The 15,903-nt window shown below is 41.9% G+C and overlaps 1 protein-coding gene across 12 annotated transcripts in view; it reads left to right on the plus strand.

Annotated features, from left to right (window-relative positions):
* RARB (retinoic acid receptor beta) overlaps window positions 1-15,903 on the plus strand; it is a 769,461-nt gene that overhangs the window by 280,201 nt on the left and 473,357 nt on the right. For 9 of the 12 annotated variants that reach the window (XM_023260626.2, XM_045037698.1, XM_011286272.4 and 6 more), the window contains one exon: window positions 6,536-6,627. The exons of the other annotated variants lie outside the window; for them this stretch is intronic. The gene's annotated coding sequence lies outside the window, so the exon portion shown is untranslated. The remainder of the gene's footprint in view (window positions 1-6,535; window positions 6,628-15,903) is intronic. 12 annotated transcript variants of the gene reach the window in all.

The following is a 15,903-nucleotide window of genomic DNA, read 5'->3' on the forward strand; positions in this document are numbered from 1 at the left end:
GCAGTGAAGATCCGTGCTGCCATTTTTGTACCGGAACTCAAAGGCCCACTGGAACAAGAGGGTACGTGGCCTGATAGACCGTGCGCTGGAACTCTGCAGGACAGAAACCAAAGCATTTGGAGACCACGCCCAACAATTTAAAGCAGAGAAACTGAAAGAGCAGCTAAAAAGGAAAGAAGAAGAAACATACGTTAAAAAAGAAATCTAGCCAAAGCATATCCCCAGGTGCTAAAAAACAGTAACGGGAAAACCATTTGGGGTTTTACTTGAATGTTTTTATAACATAATCTTACGGCTTCATCAGGGGAGAGGAGGGAAATCGATTTCACTAAAATTGCATAGGAAAATGTCCGCAATTGAAATACTTTCCAACACGGTAATGACAAACAAGCTACTTCGCGGGGGACAGCGTCCACAGTAAAGTGACAATAGACTCCTGGGCATCCTCCCATCCAGGTCCCAATGCTACTTGTGCTCCCCTACTCACTACCCTCACCTCTGTAGTCTCAGTTTCGCATCTATGTTCCAGGTCATAGTTGATTCCCCTTTTAGGGAATATCATTTTTTTTATTCTCATCCAAATCTCACCCCTATTTATGAATTTGGAAATGCGCCTCATGAGTCCTGAGCAGTAGCACAAACATTGGGCTGGTCTCCAAGAGATGAAACGACACTTCCTACCCTTGAGTTGCTCATTGTGCTTTGGAGATTCAGACACAGAAATAACCAGTCTGTGGTACCATGTGATAAGCACTGTCAATTTTTGTTTGTTGGTTTTACTTTTAATAAGTATCCCATAAATGGAGTGGCTGGGTGGCTCAGTCAATTAAGCATCCAACTTCGGCTCAAGTCATGATCTCAACAGTTTGTGGGTTCGAGCCCCGCGTTGGGCTCTGTGCTGACAGCTCAGAGCCTGGAGCCTGTTTCACATTCTGTGTCTCCCTCGCTCTCTGCCCCTCCCTGGCTCATTCCCTCTCTCTCTATCTCTCTCTCTTAAAAATAAACATTAAGAAAAAAATTTTAATAAGCATAATTTAAATGCAGAGGGGCTCCTGGGTGGCTTAGTTGGTTACGCATCCAACTTCAGCTCAGGTCATAATCTCATCACTCATGAGTTCGAGCCCCGCGTCGGCCTCTGTGCTGACAGTTCCAAGCCTGGAGCCTGCTTCGGATTCTGTGTCTCCCTCTCTCTCAGGTTCTGTCTCCCTCCCCCACGCATTCTCTGTCTCTCTCTCTCTCAAAAATAAATTTTAAAATGTATAATCTAAATGCAGAAAAGATTGTGCATAGGACTGTGGGTTTTCACCAGGTGCAAGGAACCACCGTAGAGGGAGCTCCGAGTGTGCCCAAGCATTCTGCGGTGGCTTCCCACTGGGGATAAAGCCGGAAGTGAGACTTGAAGAGCGAGTAGTTATAGGCAGGTAAGGGTAGGTAGGGGAAGAAAGGGTGGGTATTCCAGGTGAGGAATTCTTCCAGCTCACCTCCTCTGGAAAGATTTCTGTAAGTTCCAGCTCTCACTGACCAAGATCTTGTGATTGTAGCAGTCCAGTTAGAAATCAGAGACCTTCTAACATGCAGCATCTCCTAGGCTTGTTTTTCTCCATGTTTGTCTTATTTACCTACTAGATGAAGTTAGGGATGCAGAATGAGGTAAGAGTATTCTTACCTGTGTAACCTTAGGTAAAGGATTCTACCTAGTACAGGTTCAGTTTCTTCCTCATCAAAGGTTGTTGGGAAAAGATGAACCTCGATCAGGATTGGCAGACCATTTATAGGGGCCAAATCCAGCCTGCAAACTCTTTTCATGAAGAAAGTTTTATTGGGACACAGCCATGGTCATGTATTGGCATGTTGTGTGTGGCTGCTTTTGTGCCACAATGGAAAAGTCGAGTAGTTGGAATAGAGACTATGTGGCCCACAAAGCTTAAAACATTTACTATCGTGTCCTTTGCAAAAAAAGTTTGCCGACCACTGACCTGTGCTTCTTTGTCAGCATATGCTTGTTTGGGTGGTGATGGTTAGTTAGGGGTGAATCTAATTTGTAATGCTTCCTTTTTAAATTGTATCCTCCCCGACACCAATGCCCTACCCCCGCATCCAACTTAAATTATAAGTACTCTTCATTTTACTAGGCTTAGCGTTTAAGGGATTTTTAGAAATGTTTTCCTCTAAGATAGTTGAGAGACTGCAACCCTGTGGTACAACTGCTTTGAGCGGCTAGCATGTCAGTCCCATGAAAGAGGAATGTGGGGCCATTCGCTGCTGGAACCCCAAAGTATGGCTATGTGTCCAGCACAGAGAGGGCGTGCAAGAATGACTCTTTGGGGGTGAAGTGATGAAGCAGTCATGACTGGAGCTGGTGAGTATAAAAAGAAAGATGGTGAGGCGCCTGGGTGGTTCAGTCGCTTAAGTATCTAGCTCTTGCTTCCAGCTCAGGTCATGATCTCATGGGTTGTGAGATCGAGCCCCATGTCAGGCTTCTCCTGACAGCATGGGGCCTGCTTGGGATCCTCTCTGCCCCCTTCCCTGCTCGTACTCATGCTCCCTCTCTCTCAAAATAAGTGAACTTAAAAGAAAAGAGAGATGGTAGCAGAACAGGGAGGAACTGGGCCTTAAAGTGAGTTCACCTGTTAGGCACCCCAAGGAAGATTGCCCCTACCCTGCTCGGTTTTTCTGTTCCCTTGACCAAGGTCCAATGTTGCATGTCCAGCCTTGTTTCAGAAGAAATGGACCTACTGCAGACGGTGGGGTTGTTTTTGTTTTTGTTTTTTTAATGTGGCATTGGGTAAAGAGGAGGTCTAGATGGCCAGAACGAGCGTTGCAAGGAAAAAAGTACTAATATGACAGAGTAAGAACATGGTGAATGAAGCATTTCATTTATAATGTCTTAGAAAAGAAAAGAAAAAAAAAAAAAAAACTTACCAGGGAAAAAGTTCATCTGAAAAATACCAAGATTAAGATGCGTATGTATCACTGAATCAAATTACTTCTTCTAAGATATTATTATACTATTAACATTTTTCCATTACTGTCAATTTTCCTCTAACTTTTTCATGAGTGTTTTCAGAATTAAAACACACACGGGCATACACACGCGCACAGAGGCTTTCATTATGCAGTGGGTGATGACTAAACATCTGTGATGAGGTTTTATTGATGTAAGTCTGTCCGCGGAAGGCTATTGGCACCCTCCCTTTTGGCCGTTGCTGTCTATGGGTCATTTCTCCGGTGATTGGTGATCATGGTGTATCTCAGAACTACTTCAGGACAGCTTACCATACCTCCCCCTTCCATCGACTCTGGCCTTTTTTTTTTTTTTTTTTAATCTTTATTCATTTTTGAGAGACAGAACAGAGTGTGAGCTGTCAGCACAGAGCCCGACGCGGGGCTCGAACTCACGGACCGCGAGATCATGACCTGAGCCGAAGTGGGACGCTCAACCGACTGAGCCACCCAGGCGCCCAGACTCTTGCCATTTTTTAATGTAGTCCCCTAATGTGGTCAGATAGGCAGGAAAGGTGCAGAAACACATTACAGGCTGTTAGTAAACACTTTTCCTAATGGACCACCTTGGCTTCTTGGCCTTTGGTTTTCATCCAGTTTAAAATATTGTTTCCTGGTTTTACCCAGCCTTTTCTCTACTAAACAGGAGCAGTACCTGCTTTGTCTTTTCCACCCCCCCAAAACCTCTGGCTTACCATTCTAGGGAATGGAAGGTGACAGAAAGTGTTCATTCGTTCACTCATTCCTCCATCAAATGATTACTGAATACGTACTGTATTCTAGAGAAGATACTGGGATTGGAAACAGACGTAATTTCTGTTTTGTTTTGTTTTACAACATTTACTTTTTGGGGGGTGGAAAACAAACCAACAATAATTGAATAAATAGCAAGCAAAGGAAAGAAATGATCGTAAATAATATGTGGAAAATTTAAACATGACGGTACTTGATTGGAGGAACGAAGGTAGGTGCCATTAAAGCTGTGATCTACATAAAGAGAAGCCACCCTTGCAAAGATCATGGAAAAGAGTGTTCTTAAAGATAAGATCTTGGAAAAGAGTGTTCTACAGATAAGATCAGCTAAAGTTTGAGGTGTAGTTAGATGGTTTAAAAAAAAATCTTTGAAGATGAGTGGTTTAGGAAAAGCAGAGAAGAATTTAACTCCGAATAATAAAGCCTGAAGGATATTTGGGCATCTGATTCTTTTTTTTTTTTTTTTAATTTTTTTTTTCAACGTTTATTTATTTTTTGGGGGACAGAGAGAGACAGAGCATGAACGGGGGAGGGGCAGAGAGAGAGGGAGACACAGAATCGGAAACAGGCTCCAGGGTCCGAGCCATCAGCCCAGAGCCCGACGCGGGGCTCGAACTCACGGACCGCGAGATCGTGACCTGGCTGAAGTCGGACGCTTAACCGACTGCGCCACCCAGGCGCCCCCGGGGAACCTGATTCTTAAGAATACGTGTATCTGCCAGTAGCCTGACTAACTACATTGGGGGGTTTTTTTGTATGTTTCTACTGGGCAGAACGAGTACTTTTAAACCTAATATTTATGTTCCAGCATTGAAAGGTAACTCTGCTCTTCATTGTCTTTCTAATCCAATTGGGATTCCAGATAAGTTTAGGGCAGAGTTAAGTTTTTCGATTGAATTTGAATGGGTCCATAGAGATATTCATCCCGTGATCACTGTTCCAGTTAAACTGGGAGATTCTGGTCACCACTCAGGAAGTATTGGAGAGGATAACACACAGGTCAGTGTATATCACTGTGTTAGCCATCCATGTGAAATGCTGAGTGAGGTGGGCAGTGGGAAGTGGAAACACTTGGATCAATACAGTCCGGTTGAGATTCAGTTCATCACAGCCTCTTCTTGGTTCTTAGTGCCGCACCCAGAGCTGAAGCACAGATCATGCTGTTGGATCAGCAAGGCAACAGTATAGTTAACATGCTTCATTCACATGAGGGATCGTTGGAGGGGATTATTGGATTTATTTAGCAGAAGGTCATTTCTGGAATTCTGTGATGTCCTCTGTGGAGATTCTTAGTACTGTAGGTCTCTGGTCTGTATTTAAAGGTCAGTGGAGATCAAGTTTAACTGGAAGGTGCTGGGAGTATTTGGTGGCCGGAGAATTCCTTTCACGGCACTCGCAGTCTCAGGAAAGATGCTTGGTGACCTCTACTGTATCTGAGCCTTTGAGAATTCCACAGCCATTCTGGGAACCGATGAGAGCAGAATATGCATGTGGAAAAGACAAAGTTAAAAACCTATACCATGAAATGTGAAAGCTTTCTTCCCTCATTCTCCTCCCCAGTCATTACCACCTGTGACTTTCCATAAAAAGATGTGTACGGGGACAACTGGCTCATCTAGAATACAAGTATATTCTCAGAAATTGTAAAGATCATATATACGTGTTTCTTATATGTTTACTGTTCTACAAATTGGTTGTTTCACTTACAGGTTTATTTTGGAGACTTTTGTATATCGTTACATTCAGGTCTACTTCATTTCTGGGTTTGGTTTTGTTTTTTTGTTTTTTTTTTTTTTAAAAAACAGCGTTGTATCATTTTGTGTGGCTACACCAAAATTTATTTCACCACGCTCTTCTTGATACACCTTTAGTTTATATTTTTACATTCAATATGGCATCTCCCTGACATACTCTTTTGACTCTTTCCACGGGATACTCTGTTAGAGAATTGCTGGCTCAAAGTACATAGGCATTTTAAATTCTCAAAATTGTAATAGCCTCTCCAAAAGTTTATGGAAGTATACATTTCCGCCAATAGTGTATTTGGGCCTCTGCTTCCCATATACGTCCCCCATACATCCTCTTCCACTCTGGGTACTTGCAAATTTTATTGTTTGAGGGCTCTATTGGGTGAAACCCTGTGTCTTTCTGTTAGGATTTTCTTCTCTTTAAAATAACTCATATAATAGGGCAAACACGCAACAGGACATAACAGTTTGAAAGTTAGGTCTGTTATGAGCTTGATGCGTGTCTATTGTTTCTCATCCAGTCCTCGTAGGGGCTGGACTTATTTCAAAATTCAAAATTTTTCCCATTTTGGAAGGTACCATGTAGAGATGCCGTGAATTAGTATCACTCCCCACCCAGTGGGGAGCAGCACTTGCTCAAAGCACAGCCGTGCTTCTGTAGCAAACTGTATACCTTATCCCCACAAAGTGGACCAAGCAAAGATAATAAATACCCTCACATCAGTTTAGGGAGGGCTTTTGCCGTGAGATGAGTTTGCATCAGGTAAGGTCGCGCCTCCAAATGAGTTATGAAAAAGAAACGTGGGGCTTCAGAGCTATTGGATTTCACAATTGCCATCAAGATATTGTGAGCTTTTGTAAACAAGTGCTTCATAACGAGAGAAGGAAGCAGCCTGTGCCGATGGGTAGATGGCACACAGATAGAATCCTCTGCCTGCCTGTGAGAACAGGTCGAGGATATTGAAACCATGCAAAGGTTTCAGTTGAAAGGAGTTGCCATGGAGTCTGATGGTTTTTCCTTCCTTCTGTAGTTTTCTTCCGGCAGGAGTGCCTGTGTCCCGTTGGCCAGTGGTTGATTTCAGTGTTGCTAGTGAAGCAGTTTGAGGACCTTGGCGAAGGCGAGGTGAGTAGATGAGTAGTCCACAGAGCATCAGGTATGATGTGCGCCTTTGGAAGCGTCAGGGAACGTGACCCCCCTCCTTCTGGTATTTCCATCCCTGAATCTTCCTGCCTGTTTGATCATAGTTATAGATGAAATGACCCAAAAGTAAGTGTCTTGATGTAGACAAAAATCAGGAAAGACCTTGGTGACTCATGGTCATTGCCCACATTCCTGCTGTCTTCAGCGGGCTTTTAGGAAACGTACCGATTCCAGAGCAGGCAGATTCACAGCAATCATGAAAGATTTGTGCCCAGGAGAAAGCTGTCCTTGAACAAGGGGAAGGAGGTTGAGAACTGAAAATGGTACGAATCTTTTTTTAGTTAATCCTCATGGTACCACTTTCTTGGGATGAAGTAACTTGTCAGTATCACTCAGCTCAATGAATTGAACGTTGCTACCATAAAGCAAGTCATACCAACTTGAGAAAGGCCAAGGTGTCCTAAAGAAAGATCTTCTTTTCTGCCCTTGTGAATGGCAGATCTGAAATTTAAACCCAGAGCAGTCTACCTTAGCCATTTCTACTAGTTCTATCTTTCTGTTTCTGGTAAACTTCATCTGGTCAATAAGATTCCTCTTGTGAGTTGATTTTGTTTGCGTGGAACTGACCATATAATGAGTTGTATTGGGAAGGTTGTTTTTTTTTTTTTAATTTAAGTAGATTTATTTATTTTGAGAGAGAAAGAGAGGATGTGAGAGTGTGAGCTGGGGAGGCAGGAGACAGGGAGAGAGAGAATCCCAACAGGTTCTGTGCTCGTAGCGCAGGTTTGATGCGCAGGCTCGATCTTGCAAACGGGGAGATCATGACCTGAGTTGAAATCAAGAGTCGGACCCTTAACCGACTGAGTGAGCCACCCAGGCACCCTGGAAAGGTTTCTGAAGCTGAATCCAGGTCAGTGATCTATTGCCGTGTATTCTAAGGGTACAGGAACGGGTGGTATGGGGGTTTAGTGGGGACAGATTTGCCACACAAATGCTGTCCCAGGAATGGCTCATCTTTGAGATCCTTTACTGTTCAGGAATTCTGTGAAATATACATTTATTTGAAAATATATCAAAAAGTCTCAGTCTGTGTAATATTATTAGTCAGCAGAGAAATGCAAATTCAGGTCATACTGTGAATGGCTACCTGAATGGCTAAAATGAAAAACACAGATCATACCAAGTTTTAGTTGAGGGTATGGAGCAACCAAGACTCCCATACAGTGCTGGTGGGAATGTAAGTTGGTACAACCACCTTGGAAAACTGTCAGTATTTACTAAACCTTCTGAACACGCATAGATCTTATGACCCATTGATGCTATAGATAGAAACCTACTAAAAAGCACTAGTGTGTGTTCACTAAAAGCATATTACACAAAACTCCTACTATTCCTAATAACTCAACGCTGGAAAATATCCAAAGGTTCGTTAAGAGTAGAATGGATTGGGGGCGCCTGGGTGGCGCAGTTGGTTAAGCGTCCAACTTCATCCAGGTCACGATCTCGCGGTCCGTGGGTTCAAGCCCCACGTCAGACTCTGGGCTGATGGCTCAGAGCCTGGAGCCTGTTTCCGATTCTGTGTCTCCCTCTCTCTCTGCCCCCCCCCCCCATTCATGCTCTGTCTCTCTCTGTCCCAAAAATAAATAAACGTTGAAAAAAAAATGTTTTTAAAAGAGTAGAATGGATTGGTGTGCCTGGGTAGCTCAGTCGGTTAAGCATCCAACTTTGGCTCAGGTCATGGTCTCACAGTTCGTGGGTTCAAGTCTGGTGTCAGGCTGGAGCCTGCTTCAGCTTCTGTGTCTCCCTCTGTCTGTCTGCCCCTCCCCTGGCTCATGCTCTGTCTCTCTGTCTCTGTCTCTGTCTCTCTCTCTTTCAAAAATGAATAAATACTTAAAAAAAATTTTAAATAAAAAAAATAAAAAGAATGGAAAAATAAATTGGGGTATATTGACAACAATGGGCTATCGTATACGTCAGTGAGAATCAAGTCCAACTGCATATGACAATACAGATGAAGTTCATGTATATAAAAGTAGAAACTGATTCCAGTATGTAGATATGCACATGCAAAACTCATCTCCAGTGTTCAGAGTTCGCGGAGTAGCTTCCCTGGTGGCGTGGAGGTAATGACTATAAAGGGAGCTTCTGTTTGTTGGTCGTCTTCTATTTCTTAATCTCAATTGATGGGCATAGGAGCGGTGAAAACTCACTGAGCTTAGAATTTGTGTGCTTTGCTTTAAGCATGTATCATGTCATAGTAAGTTAAAGCATTTTTAAAATTCTGAATGAAGAAAATAATCATTATTATTTTTGCGGGTTTACTCTAAAGGTACAAGATTTTCATAATGACATTATTTTCAGTGTTAGAGAATTTTTATTTTAGCTCCCTACAGTTTACACCACATACAAATATCCTGAGTCCCCACAGAGAACCTACACATGCTGGACGTTATTCCTCTCCTACCTAATGAGCTTTAGGATGTGCATCCAGGCTTCTCTGAGACCTACTGTAAAAGAAAAAAAAAAAATAAAGACAGTAAAAAGATAGTAAAACAAGTGCTTTGATAGCACTTTTAAAAAATTCATAACAGGTATAAAAAAGTGACAGCTGTTTAGTGTATACATGTGCAAAAAACAGAAAACAAAACAAAAAAAAAAAAAGATTTGTGGTACCATAAAGGATATCAGTCATATGTTTTGCCAAGTAAGGCTCCACGGGTTCTGATACAACAGTCTTAGTTCCTTCTTTGGCCTTGTGAATAATGGATTCAGCTGTTTACAAGCCTCTGTGCATTTGCAGGGAGAGACTGGAAGAATGTGATCACCAGATTGGCACTCTCCTGAAATTTCTCTAGTATGTAGGTTCAAGCAGCTTCTATGATCTGCCTTGCGGTTGGGATTGCTTCCCATTCCACTGTTTTTAGTTGTCAGTCTTTCCGCCCTTCCCCATAGGTTGGCTGGTCTAAATCATAAATGCACATTTGGTGGGACAAGCATTGCTATTCTAAAGCAAATCACGCCCACTTTATAAGTCAATATCGTGAATAGATATCTTCTTTTTATGCATTATCAGTTTTAACGTAATAGGAAAATTAAGGCATGCATTTCCCAAGAATAGAAATCAAATGTAATCTAAATGCAAGCCGCAGGTCGATTGCACAGTAATATTTGGAAGTATGGCTATTACTAATCCCAGCAGGAAAGCAGCACAGATCACTTACACAGTTTACAGTGTGTGCCCCAGAATGACAGCAGTGGAAAGATAACCAGCAAATAGGAAATGTGAGCCTAGGCAGCAGCTTCTGAGAATGAGCTCTTGTGATTCACATCGGCAGAAAAGGTGGTTTGTTTCCCATAAAATGGGACAGCAGTAAAAAATGGAGACTGTTCCTGATATTCTGCGTTTTATCAAATCTAAACCGCCATCTGAGTTTCCTACAGGATTTATCGTTGTGATGTTGCAAAGGACGGCTTCTTAGATAAACCAATGCACAGCAGTATTCCACCATTTAAAAATTTGCTGTTCCACCTAAGTAAATTTTCCAGCTAACTGAAACACATCCCTTAGGCGGCAGGATTCCCTTCCTTCCCTCCTGCCATTCTTTTTTTTTTTTTTTTAACCTTGACCATGTCAGTTGAAAAATATTCACAGGCATATGGTAGCACTTCCCTGCTTTCTTAAACAGAACTTGGGAAACGTGACTTTTTGGCCACTTAGTCATCATTATACACATCAGTTGAGGGGAACAATTACACTGTGATTCCTTCGAAAACTCTAAGGGTGGGCGGAGCTATAGTCCCTCCACCAAAGGGTCCCACACTGCAGTTTTGTTGGTTTTTTTTTTAATATGGTTTCTGTAGTCCGTCTGCCTCTTTCTTTGCCATCAAGCTATCAGCCGTTTATTGTGTGTTTCTAACGGTGATCTTATTTTTCTTACAGATAGATCTCTTTGTTTTCTTCCTCTAGCCTAATTTGAAGCGTTAGAGAGTCAACTAGGCTCATTTTTGCCTCGTGCAAAGCGTAGAGACGTTCTGAGTGAAGACCCGGCGAGGTCTTTTGCAAGTAAATATACGTAATATGCTAAGATCTAACGCCACACAGTTCCTAACAGTTTGACAAAAGCTTAATAAACATTCGCTGCCATGATTATTTTAGTATATAATATAATTATTAAAAATCATGTGTATATCGGTTAAGGGTACATGAAGCAGTGAATGCACTCAGCCACAAAATGGCTCAGTCATAATAGAGGTTTATTTCTCAAGTACAGAACAGCCCAGGATCGGGGTGGAGGTCACTAGCCGTTAACCTTCCACAAGACGATTCACCTATCCAGGTATCTTCTGACTTGAGTCTCTTCCATCTTCTAAAGTTCAGATGTCCTCGGAATCCACCCAGAGAAGGAGGAAGAGATGAAGGCAGGAGGGTTTTCTGGGCCAAATAAGGAAGTACCACACAGCACTCCCCCTCACAACCGATTGGCTGGGACTCAGTCATGTGGCCACACCTAACTGCAAGGGAGCCTGGGTCTGATTCAGTGCCCAGGAAGAGGGGGAGAATGGTGTGTGTGTGTGTGTGTGTGTGTGTGTGTGTGTGTGTGTGTGTGTGTGTTTATTTTAGAGCATGCAAGTGGGGGAGGAGCATAAGGTGGGTAGAGAAAGAGACAGAGAGAGAGAATATCTTAATCAGGCTGCGTGCTCAGTGCAGAGCCGGATGCAGGGCTCGATCCCACGACCCTGGGATCTTGACCTGAGCCAAAACCAAGAGTCCGTTGCTCAAACTACTGAGCCACCCAGGCACCTCCAAGAATGGTTTCGATGGATTTCAGTCTCTGCTGCTGTGACGTTTTGGTTTTGTTTTTCTACACGGAATGTTGTGCCATTAATTTTAACAGTTTCGAAGCCACTTTTCTTCTCTGCAGTTTTTGCTATGTTCAAGTTGTGAAAGGTTTTAAACATTAACACTGTGCATGAGCTAATGTTAAAACAATTTTTTTATAATTAGCTAACTTTAAAACTTTGCTACAACTGGTATCACTTAAAATCAGCTTCCCCATGTCAGTATTATTTCTGCACCTTTTCATTCAAATATTCCCTGCCAGTTTCCAGGTAGCAATTCCATACAGAATGAATCTTCATGTGGAAATCGTGAGATACAGGGCAAGATCTTGGGCTTTGCCATTATCCAGGCCAAATTTTATCCCTGCATTGCCACGTACACATGGTAGAATCTTGGATATGACACTTAAGCTGGCGAGGTCTCTCATAAATAAGTGTATGTAATATGCTGAGACCTAACACCAGGCGGTTCCTAACACTTTAATAAAAGCTTAATAAATAATAGCTGGTGTGATTATTTTAGTATAGTTACTGTCATTGTTAAAGACGTGTATATCAGTTAAGGGTGCATGATTTGGTTTGCTTCCCTTCTTGGGAGCCCTACGTCAGCCATGCTTCTTCACCCAGGCAGCCCCAGTTTCTCTATTCGCTCCAGTCGATTCCAGCGTGTAGCTTTTCCGGCACTCCCAGAGCCGGTTTCAAAGCCACCAGCACCTGTCAGGCGGAGCCCTCTCCTCAGAGGTGTGGGTCCCTTCTTTGAGCTTTAAGTTGTGACAATTCCAACCTCTTCCCTTTGTTTCCCCAGCCTGTGAGTGAAAGCTGATTCCTGTAATTATTACCTATAACACTTCTGTTCCCTCTTTCCCTATTTGGAGAACGTTCAGTTCTCCCGTGTCTGGTTAAAAATGTTTGACATTCAATCTTCTTAAACTATACCTGTATTGTTTTTGTCTCCTGACTGATTTCAGAAATTCTTGTCGGGACTGGTCTCAGGAACAGACCCCCAAAAATGGGAAGGTAGGAATGACCACGCTCATAGACTGACAGTTCATCATGTCTAGGCTAAATAAATGTCACCGTGTCTCAGTCTCTGGCTTTCATGGTTGCTGTTCCTGTTGTTAGCTAAATCACAAAACTAATATATTTATAGCATTCCTTAGTTTTTAAAGGGTATTCGTATGTGTTACGTTATTTAGTCCTTCCTGTCTCTGAGGAACTTCTCAAATGGGGAGACCCAACTTCTGAGATGCTTGAAACCACTGAGTTAGTAACTATAAGAGCCAAGGACTCAAAATCAGTTATTTCAATGCTTTTTTTTTTCCTCTACCCTACAAGCTGACTTTTAGAAATGTTTTAAAAGCACCGACGGCTTCATTTAGAGCAAATTTTGTTTTAAATATTAAGCTTTCTTCCAATGAGAGAACACAGCGCCAGTTGACATGGCGAAGGGGAAAAATAATCCAATAAGTTGGCTTCGTTTAGTCATGTAGCTGCAGCCTTAGACGGCTTTAATTATGTCTTGCTCTGGAGGAGAAATAATTTTTGGCTTTTCCCATTTTTAAAAGATATTAAGTTTCAGAATCTCAGGAAGAAGGAGTATTTTCTGTATTGTAACAGTTTAAGTTGATCAAGCATTAGTAGTAAGAATCTGTTCTTAATTACCCAACTCAAATTGAATAATCTCAGCATTGCCCCAGGTATCAAAATCTGTCATCATTTCTCAGGAAAACAATGAGCTGTATTATGTGAAAGACACATAAAGCTCCAAATTTAAGTTTACTTTGACATAAATAGAGTGTGCTTTTACAAATGTGTGCGGATTATGTACATTTTTATGAGTTTGACAGAAAGGAGAACGGTGGAGTGGGGAGAAATTTGTAACATCTTGGCTCTTTTTCCAGCCTCTTGCGTTTTTCCAAAGCTTGGCAGCATTATTTTCATACCGTTTAAACACTTGTATGGCCGTGGCAGCAAGGAAGTCTAGAATACATAACAAATCCATCCTGTTTTTTTCAGATGCAAGTGATCATTCCTAATACTGTGTTGATTTCATTTACTGAGATCTGTATTTTTATAAAGGCTTTGAAGGAAAAGTTAGTGGCATCATTTTAGGAAGGGCCTCAATTATATTTGAGAGTTAAAACTGTATTTAATTTTAGTTGTTAATTACCAGCTGCTATTTTTAAGTTCCCTACCATCTTTTTTTCAGGTAAAAAATGTATACGTTTAAGGGGTGCAACATCATGATTTTATATACATAGACATAGTGAAATGATTACTACAGTGAAGCTAATTAACATATCATCTCTTCACATAGTTGCTTTGTTGTTGTTGTGAGAGCACCTGAAATCTTCTAACAAATTTCCAGTATTCAACGCAGGATTAACTCTAGCCATCATGCTCTACGTTAGATCTGTAGACTTGTTCATCCTACCCGGCGGCAACTTTGTACCCTTTGACTAATATCTCCTTCCGTTTCCACCCTCTCCCCGCCCTCGGCAACCACCGGTTACTCTCTGCTTCTGTGCATGTGACTTTTTTAGCTTCCACTTACAAGTGAGATCACCCAGTATTTTTCTTTCTGTGCCTGCTTTATTTTACTTAGCATGCTGCTCCTCAGGTTCATCCATGTTGTTGGAAATGTCAGGATCTCCTGTGTTGAAAAACTGAGCAATTAATAGGTGTTTAATTATGTGGACACACACACACACACACACACACACACACACACACACACACACACACATCAGTCACAGTTTTTCAGCTCATCCGCCATCAAGAGCACTCACTTTGTTTCCATAGCTTGGCTATTGAGGCTAATGACCATAGACATGGGGTGCAGATATCTCTTTGAGACACCGATTTCATTTCCTTTGAATATATACCCAGAAGAAGTTTTGCTGGATCATTCACTAGTTACAGTTTTTGGTTTTTTGAGGAACTCTGTACCGTTCTCTGTAATGCCTGTACCGATTTACATGTGTGTGTGGTTCCTAAGTGAAATTATCTCCGTTTCTACCAAATTTTATATTCCGTTTTCCTTTCTTTCACTCTGACAACAGATTAAACCTTTGATTTGGATGTGATTTGACAACATGCATCTACTCTGGTGTGGTTTTCTGGTTTAGAATATCACATACACACCAAAACCAATGTCTCTGTGTTCGATTATAAACTCCTAGGGGGCAGGAGTCCGCATTTCCATTTATAACCTAACCCGTCACACCCCGGGTATTAGGCAGTTGTTCAGTGTTTGGGTTATGAAAATTATTTTAAATAAAAGGGAAAGCAGGCTCTTATAGAGGCTAACAGTTATTTGGACATAGGTGATCTTAAACCAAAATACGTAATTGAGACCAGCTATGGTTCTAAGCTGGAACTTGGTCATCCTTTCAGTTCATGTATTGCTTGTGAACGACTCCCCACCAGCAGAGGCCGCAAGGTGAGCCTTGCTATTTAAAAAAAAATTTTTTTAACGTTTATTTATTTTTGAGACAGAGAGAGACAGAGCATGAACGGGGGAGGGTCAGAGAGAGGGAGGCACAGAATCCAAAACAGGCTCCAGGCTCCGAGCTGTCAGCACAGAGCCTGACGCAGGCCTCGAACTCACGGACCGCGAGATCATGACCTGAGCCGAAGTTGGCCGTCTAACCGACTGAGCCACCCGGGCGCCCGAGCCTTGCTATTTAAATCATGGTCCACAGGCCAGCAGCCTCAGCATCTTTAGCCTAGACGTTTGTTGAAATGCAGATTCTTGGGCCTCAGTTTAGACCTTCTGCATCATTCTGCATTTACGTGCTCCCCCAAGTGATTTGTACACGCTGCAAAGTTTGAGAAGCACTGATGCTAGAAGACCTGTTGATCTACTTACTGATTTGTAATTTAGTATCAGCTTCAGGTAAGCATCCTATTTGGAAACATAATCCACTTGAACTATTACAGTGGAGTAGCAACGAGGTTTCTCAAAATCTTAGAAGATAAACATTTACCTTAACTTTGATACAAATATTAAAGAGGCATCTTCTTACATACTGATTTTTCTATCTGTACTGTGGGGCATTAAAAAACTAGCTTTTCCTTTATAAAAACTAATGGTGTTTCTAATCCGGGCGCATAGGAAATTAATGTTCAATGTCCTTTATGTTATGCTGAGTCTCATCAACCTCACGATACAAAAACCACAGGGATTATAAAATCTGTGTTCTTTTTAGATACATCCTCGATTTTTTCTTTCCCGAATGTTAGGGTGTTTTCCATTTATCTAGTAAATACCTAATTTTTTTTTTTTTTTGGTGTTCTGATAAGATATTCAGCATCACTGGAAGCCAGTATTTTTTCATGTGGCTTTGTCCCGACTCACCATTTATCTTAAAACACACCCCGTTATAAAGCGATCTGTCACGTGGTTTATTTTTGTTC

Source organism: Felis catus, chromosome C2 (assembly GCF_018350175.1).
Source record: "Felis catus isolate Fca126 chromosome C2, F.catus_Fca126_mat1.0, whole genome shotgun sequence".
NCBI lineage: Eukaryota > Metazoa > Chordata > Mammalia > Carnivora > Felidae > Felis > Felis catus.